Source organism: Arachis stenosperma, chromosome 4, assembly GCF_014773155.1.
Source record: "Arachis stenosperma cultivar V10309 chromosome 4, arast.V10309.gnm1.PFL2, whole genome shotgun sequence".
In the NCBI taxonomy this organism is placed as follows: domain Eukaryota; kingdom Viridiplantae; phylum Streptophyta; class Magnoliopsida; order Fabales; family Fabaceae; genus Arachis; species Arachis stenosperma.
Window position 1 is genome coordinate 33,881,829 of NC_080380.1, and position 8,382 is coordinate 33,890,210.

Below are 8,382 nucleotides of genomic sequence, written 5' to 3' on the forward strand. Positions count from 1 at the left end.
ACATCATTCTCGAAAGGGTTCTCAGTAGAGGGTTTTTGGGAATTACTGTAATAGGATACATGAAGATAAACCGTACCAGTGATTATTAACCATCTTATGCCTCTTTTCAAAAACAACAGTTTACAATAAAAGTAAAGTCAGAAATCTTTTCTGAAAGAGGAACCGTTCAATTCTCAAAACATCAAAGCATTTCAAAAAGGTTTATCTATACTGAACCAAAATAACCTTTCATATCTTATTCCAAACCAGAACCACAAAACCGAAATCAACCATCGGTCCATCTCATTCAACCACGGCCCTAGGCCCAAACAATCCAACCACAACCAATCCACCACAATCCAACATAGTTCCAGAAGCAAACACAAGTAGGAAGATGCAAACACAAACAAACAGTTATTGCAAGTAGAACAATTAGCAGTTAATCACATAGGCAAACCAAGTACAATATGCATACCCAAACAATGTCACATAGATGCATATGATGCATGCCTGTCCCTAGTGGCTGATGATATCATCTGTCGGTTATAGAGCCAACCCGACAAGTCCTGGTAGCTAACCATTGGACTGTCCCTCTGTCGCGCATCCCCAACTCGAGTTATACTCATCATAAACTTGATCATAAACATGATCCATATCCATCACCCTCACTGGTGAATATTTCGGGGGCGAGCTCATCCGGGACTTTCACAGTGCCCGGCCACACTTACGACATAGGGTCAACAGAGTATCAAGTCTCAACCTGGAGCATATGGTGGCTAGCCACTGCTACTACCCAGGGAAACCCGTATCTCAGATAGTGGAAGTGCAACATTCACATTTATCAATGATTCAACATAAACATGCATTCAATCTCATCCATGGATCACCATCTATCTCAGCCATCCGGCTCACAGTTCATTCCAGAACCAGCCAATATTCATATCATACACAGCCATTCCGGCTCACGGTTCAATCCAGAACCAATCAATATGTATAAACATACACAGCCAATCCGGCTCTCAACAAAACAGCACTTCCACAATCAAAATCATCAAATTCATGAAATTGGCATTTAAGCCATAAATCATTTTCTCTATTCATTTCACTTTGAAATCAAGTTTCAACTCTTTTCAGCCTTGGCTTTAGAAATCTCGTTTCACAAATCATCTCAGGCTCAAAAGCCAAATTTACTCAAAGTGAGTTCCCTTTTTAAAACAGAGCCACTCTCGGCATTCTCTTTCCAAAACTTCCAAAACATGGCAAGTTAAGGATTTATTTCAAAGCATTCAAAATCACCCATCCAACGATGGGATTTTATAACAAAAGTTTCTCGGCAGAGTCCCAAGTCTTTAGGGAAGGTCAACCTATATCAATTCCTTAAAATTCATTGAAACTCTTAAAATCATAGATTCTCGGTCCAAGTAAATAAAACTGAATTTACTATAAAACCGGCCATACAAAATCACAAGTTCCAACCCGGTCCAAAAATCAACTCATTTGAAACGGAACCAGTTCATTTAAATCAAACCACTTTCAGGTTTCTTTTTAGAACCCATTTATCTAACTCTTCCAAAATGCCTCAAACTTGATTAATCAATCAAAAGTCTAGATTCCTTTAAAATCACTAAAAACTCCTTTTTATATTAAAATCAATATTAGAGCATCATTCTTTCCTTCAGTGATTCAAACGGTAAAAATAGTTCAGTTCTAAATAAGCCGAACTCAACGTATAAGGTTCATTAAATAAATTAAGCTTAAAAACATAAATATCCTCTTAATAAATCAAATAATACAATTTTTCAAATCTAACCCTTTTTAAATAACTTTTCAAACAAGACTAGAATTTTGCAGAAATTTTGGCAGCACCTCCCCTAAAACTTGGACTTTTGCCACCTAGTTCGGGTCCCAACTAAACCGTTTCTCATTCCTTTTCAACAGCTCAAAACCAGAAATCAATTTAAAGCAAGCTAAATCCAACAATCGCCTCAGTGGCGTATCTCAAGGAAATCATTTCAAAATCAACTCAATATCAACTGTTTTAACTCATTCCCAAGGCCTTAAAGAAACAGCTCAGTAATAAATCATTTATCCAAACCAAGTCAATTAAAGTAAACCAGGCTGAATTCAAAAGTGCATTCGACTTTTCAAATCATCAAAATAATTAACTCAAATCAAATCAATCCTCAACGAATTAAACTCGGATTCAAATCTTTAAAGAATCAACTTCAAACATTACATTTCACAAGCCGCACAACAATTCAGCCAAACCAACATCCATAATCATTCGAGTCAATCAAATAATACATAAGGTAGATACAATCACTAAATACACAATATCTCACATCAGTATCCATATGTAATAATTGCAATACATAAAATATAGTTTTGGAAAGCGCCCCTACCTCAAAACACAAATTCCATAACCCAAATGCCTCATCAAGTCCTTTCCGCCTCAACCCGAAATCAACAATCGAAATCCCGGCAACCAAAACCTCGGTTCCAAGCCACTTTCGCAACAGTCTCAACAACTCTAATCGCAACATACAACAATCGAAACTCAATCGTATAGCAATTAACGCCACAAACCTCAGCGTGAGATAACAGAATAATAACAAAAGGGCTTTCAAACCGAAACGCTTACCGAACGAAGGAGCGGCTGAACCGGAACAGTGGCGGCCTCCGAACCGGTTCGGCGGCAGCCCGGTAGCCACCTCAAGCGGCAGCGATGACCTGAACCATATGCAGCGACAATGAGGTTCCCAAAAACTCAACGGAAAGGAGAACCAACATAAAACCCTTACCGATAGCCTTTTCCGACGATGACAAAATAGCCAGAAGCTCCGGCGGTGATTCCAGAAGTCACAGAACCACCCTTAGCGGTCAAAATCACGGAGACGTAGCTCCCTTCTCCGGCAGCGACACCGGCGGCGGCCTAAACCCCTTGACAGCATCAGAACAGCCGGCGGTGACCAAGAACGCGGTGAACACTGCGACAGCCACGGTAGCAGCGGCATCGCAGTAGCGGAACCTTTTTCACAGCGACCCAACGGTGGCGATTCTGGAGGAACGGCGACGGCAGCCCAACAACGGCGGTGACAGCAGCCATCCTCCCCTTCTTTGGCTCTCGGGCTCTCCGTCTCCCTCTCAATCTCTCTCTCTCTCCTGAGCTTCCCCCTCCGCGACGGCAAGGCAACGACGGCACCGTGAGCTTGCAGCCGCAGCGCCCAGGCACGACGGCGACGGCGCAAGACAGCAACCCTACCCTCCTCTTCTCTCGCGCCAGCTTCGATGGATCAACAGTGGCGAAGGCGGCACGAGTTTTTCTCTTCTCCATGGCACAGTGGCGGCGCGACGGTGAGAGCCCTCCTCCTCTCCTCCGCCGTGACTTACACTCTCCCTCTTTGCTTCTGTGTCGGTTTCTTTCATGGCAATGGGAAGCCATGAGTGTTGCGATCTATTGGGGAAATGGGGGAACGATCTGCTACTGCGGCTGGGTGTGTTGGTTTGAGGAAGAAGGGAAACCATGGGTGTTGCTCCGTGGGTGAAAGGGAAGATATGTGGGGTTTCGGCTGCTGGGATGGAGGCCTTAGGGTTTCATTTTCGAAAATTAGGGTTAGGGGCATTTTGGTAATTTCACTTAAAATATGGATAATATAGAAATTAGAAATAAATTCTAATCCAACAAAATTAATGTATAGAAATACTATTTGCTCCTCCATTTTACAAATTATTTTCAATAAAATGCCTAAATCTAAAAATTAGAAATAATATACTTAATTTCTTCATTTTCCAAAATAGCAGTAATAATATTTAAAATATTACTCATTTAATCAAAATCATGTAAAATCCATATTATTTCATAACTATCAACCTTATACTTTAAATATAGAAAATAATCCAATAATTATAAAATTGGATAATAATTACAACTTATCTCAAATCCAATAAATCAAAACTTGCCTTAATTATCTTTAACAAAATAATCTATGAAATTAAGGCTATAAATAACTGTAGGATTTGAGACTTGATCATAATAAGACTTTTCAAAGATTCTGGGTCTTACATTTCTTCTTCTGTTTTCTTGCTTTCTTACCTAATAAGAAACTGTTATGGTTTCTCTATATGGTATCAAAAGCTTTAGGCCGAATATCCATGGCAGATCAACCTGATGATTCCAATACTTCGATCAACACCACTCCCACCATCACACATTTGAATTCAGCCATGACGAATATACCTTCTCATTTTCTAAATCAAATACCCTTCAATCCTATTGGAGATAAGTTGAATGAGAATAATCATAAAAACCTGGCAATAACAAGCTTTGTTTGCACTTCGAGAACAACATCTTCAAGATCAAGATCATCTTTTTTCAGACCGCATCCCTCCTTATTTTGATTCTACTAAACACTGACAACAAGGAAAAGAAAGTGATAAATATTAATAATGGTGTACATATGACTACAATCTGTCTAATTGGTTACTTGTTTCCATTGATTCTGCTTTCAAAAATAAGATGGTCGAATACATGTATAGTTTTGAAATCTAGAGAAAATTGAAGAATATTTTGATAAATTTACAAGATATCGAATCAAGCAACTCAAGACGCAACTTAAAACCATCAAGAAACAAGGTATGAATACTTCTGAATATATCTTAAAATTTGAGCTATTGTTGATTCTTTGGGAGCTTTAGGAGAGTCTCTCAAACTTGAAGAACATAAAGAAGCACTCTTGAAAGGCTTAGATGAAGACTACAAAATGCTACTCACTATAATCCATGCTAAGCCAGAAATGTATTCCCTCGTTGAAATAAAAATAATTAGTTCTTACACATTCTGACATGATTTAATTAACAATAATTGTAATTTTAAATAAATGTCAAGAATATTTCGTGTATGAATAATGTTATTGATAAAAATGGCAACAAATATGTGGAATTTGTATTTTAGCTCCACCGAACCAATTTGTTGAATTTGAACAAACAAAACCTTCAACTGCGAGAATCGATCATTATACGACCAAGTAAAATGAGAAAGACTTCATACAAAATCTTAAATTACGGTGGCTTAGATATAGTCTTTGAAGTAGCATGGAATAGGAAATTCAAAAAATCAGAAAATCTTCTAGTGCAAGGAAACATGGCACAGAGTTCTTCTCCATCAATTCCCACTCAGATTCGAGTAAATGGTGGAAGAAGAGAAAGGGGAGGACCTGCCAGGTTTGACAAAGGTGGTCAAACATTTTCTGGTAATTCTAGACCACAATGTCAGATGTGTGGTCAATTTGGTCATATTGCTTAGCATTATTTTCACCGTTTCAATCAAGAACAGCATCCCCCTTCTCAAAGTTAAAATCCACAAGCAACTCCTTTTAGTTCTGTTTCTAATTTGCCCAATACATCTACCGAATATGATCCTACATTCTCTATACCACCACAAGCAACATCTTTATTTCATAATCCAACTGCATATTTCGTTGTTCCTTTTACAGTTTCAAATCCAAATTGATACTCAGACATATGTGCATCACATCACATCACATTATTCAAACCCATCCAACATGATGACATCACTATAATATCTAGGATCGAATCAGGTTCAGTTGGGTAATGGATCATGTATTCCATTTACTAACATTGGGTGGTTTATTTCTTTATACTATTGATTCTAAAAGATGATTTTATTTACAAAAATTAATACATTCACCGCATATAACTAAGAATCTACTCAGTGTTTCCAAATTTGCTGAAGATAACTATGTGTATTTTGAGTTTCATGCTTACCATTGCTTTGTTAAATGCTATTTCACTCAGAGACTTCTTTTTCAAGGTTTTAGGAAGGATGGACTTTATCAATTTGTTAATATTGTTGTACCAAAGAAGTCAACACCTGATCATGTGCCTCATGTTTTTTTACTTTTATGGTTTCCTTTAATCTTTGGCATAAAAGGCTTGGTCACTCTGCCATCAAAATTGTTGAATTCATCCTGAACAAATGTAATATTGAGGTTAATTCTAATAAAATTTCTAATTCTAGTATGTGTGAAAATTGTGTTAATGCAAAAATGTATGCTTTACCATATTCTGATTCTTGTACAATGCATAATGCACCATTACAATTAGTATACTCAGATGTATGGGGGCTAGCTCCTCTCATTTCTCATTTAGGCTTTTAGATATTGTATTACATTCATTAATGCATATTCTAGGTACACATGCACTTTTCTTCTAGTAAATAAATCTCAAGTCTTTGCTGCATTTTAGCAATATAAGTCATACATGGAATGACTCACAAATTGCAAATTAAAGGAGTTACAATTAGATAATAGAAGAGAATATACAACATTCAAGTGAGTAAAATCCTTATCCCTAAGCTTTACTTTTCCACTTGAATCTGGATTGTTTGAGACAGATGGTCAACTTAGGGCTCTTTGTGAAATTAAGAGCAAGAGAGAAATGGTTAGTGGTTGGAAATGCCATTCAAGGTTCATTGTGGTTGTGAGGTCAAAGTCGAATTGCAAAGGTTGGAGGCATGCTAAATTGAATGGGTCTAAGAGAATATTCTGGTGCCTAAAGGAGAATTCTAAGAACTTGCCACCAGAATGAAATTTTGATGATCAAGTGAAGATGGGTATGAAAATAAGATATGGGATCCCGGATTACAAAATGAAGATCAATTTTGGGAGCCCTTAGCTTGTGTGGAACTCCATCAATGCTTGAAGCAATTGATTTGGAATGGTGGATCATACTTGAAGTCCAAGCATTGGTGGATTTCAAGGATGAATACAAGCACAAGCCACCATGACAAGAAGCTTCCCAATTATCTAACTTAAGGACAATAAATTAAAGTGCTAGGTGGGAGACACCCCACCATGGTAAACTCTTTTTATTTTCCTCTTTTGTATCTATTGATAAATAAGTTTAGTTTCATATTTAGTTTAGTTAGTTGAGTTTATTTGGTAGTCTAGGGTGTTAAATAATGTTTGGTGGTGTTTAGGTGACTGTTTGGATGTTTGAAATGCTGGGTTTGGTGCTAGAACTTGAAAAATTTTGAAACACAGAGCACTCTGTCACACGCGTGCGTGCCCACGCGTACGCGTGATCCCCATATTTTGAACGTGCTAGGATCCTGCGAGCACTGTGCCATCGCGCGGTCCAGAGAGTGAGTTGTGCGGGTATCGTGCAGAAACTGTGCATCTTGCATAAATTCCTCCCGTGCCTACGCGTGACCAACGCTTACACGTCACTCCTTTTTCCCCTATCACGCATACGCCTACCACTCACGCGCATGCGTTGCATTTCATTCTCCCAACCCACGCCTACGCATGACCCACGCGTACGCGTGGGCACCCCTGTCTCATACACTTCTTTTCTTCTCTTCTCTCCATTTCTTTTCTTCTTTTCTCTTTTCCGCTCTTCTCCTCCTTTCCAACCATCATCGACCACTACCATGCACCATCTACTGTCATTTTGTTGTTAGTTAGTTAGTTGGTTTGTTACTTAATTAGTTAGTTAGTTTAATTTTCTATTTAATTTTCTGTTTTAGGTGATAAGTGTTGGATTATTGATTTGATTTGCTGTGTCTTGATGCTGAAATTATTCATTGTTGGATTCATTTGTTGAGGTTAAACTTTGTTGCTTGGTATTGAATTTTTCATGCTTAACATTTATGAATACTAAGTACTTATGACATTACCTTCAAGAATGTTTTTGGATTTTCATATTGCATGTTGTAGCTAGCCACCATGTAATTTGAATTCACTATCTATTGTTAGGCAATTGTGTATTATCAATGCATTTTTTGTTAGGTGGTACTTGTTTATGATTAATCTTTATATACGTCACCTAGTTCATGCATTGAGATTTTGGAAATGTGAATTTGGATGGTAATCTTACCTAGTGACATATTTTTTAGTTTTTCAAAGCTTTGTGGACCATGCTTGCTATGTGATTGATTTTAACCTCTATCTCTCTTATCCTAAGTTCCATAGCACCCATGTTCCACCTTCATGTCAAATAGGTGATGCAAAATCAAATTCAAGATGTGTCATTGATTGGTGTGTGAGCTCTATATTTTTTTAGTTGCATTGAATTCTCTTGCATATCAATCAATGTTCATTCATCATTCATTTCACATTTACTTGATTATTGCTTAAATGCTTCTATGCTTCTTTATTACTTGTTTGTTTGTCGTAAACAACAAGTCTTCTCTCAAGTATTTCAAGCACACTAGAAAGAGTGAAGTGTACACTTCTTTTCTGTAATTGTGACATCGCTTTTCATGCTAGTGTGTGAGTTCTAAACCACGCGCAACCAAGAATTCACACACTTGTTTTTATCCATGTCACACATTGATTCACTCACTTTATTTTAGTGATCATCACCTCACTCCAATAATATATG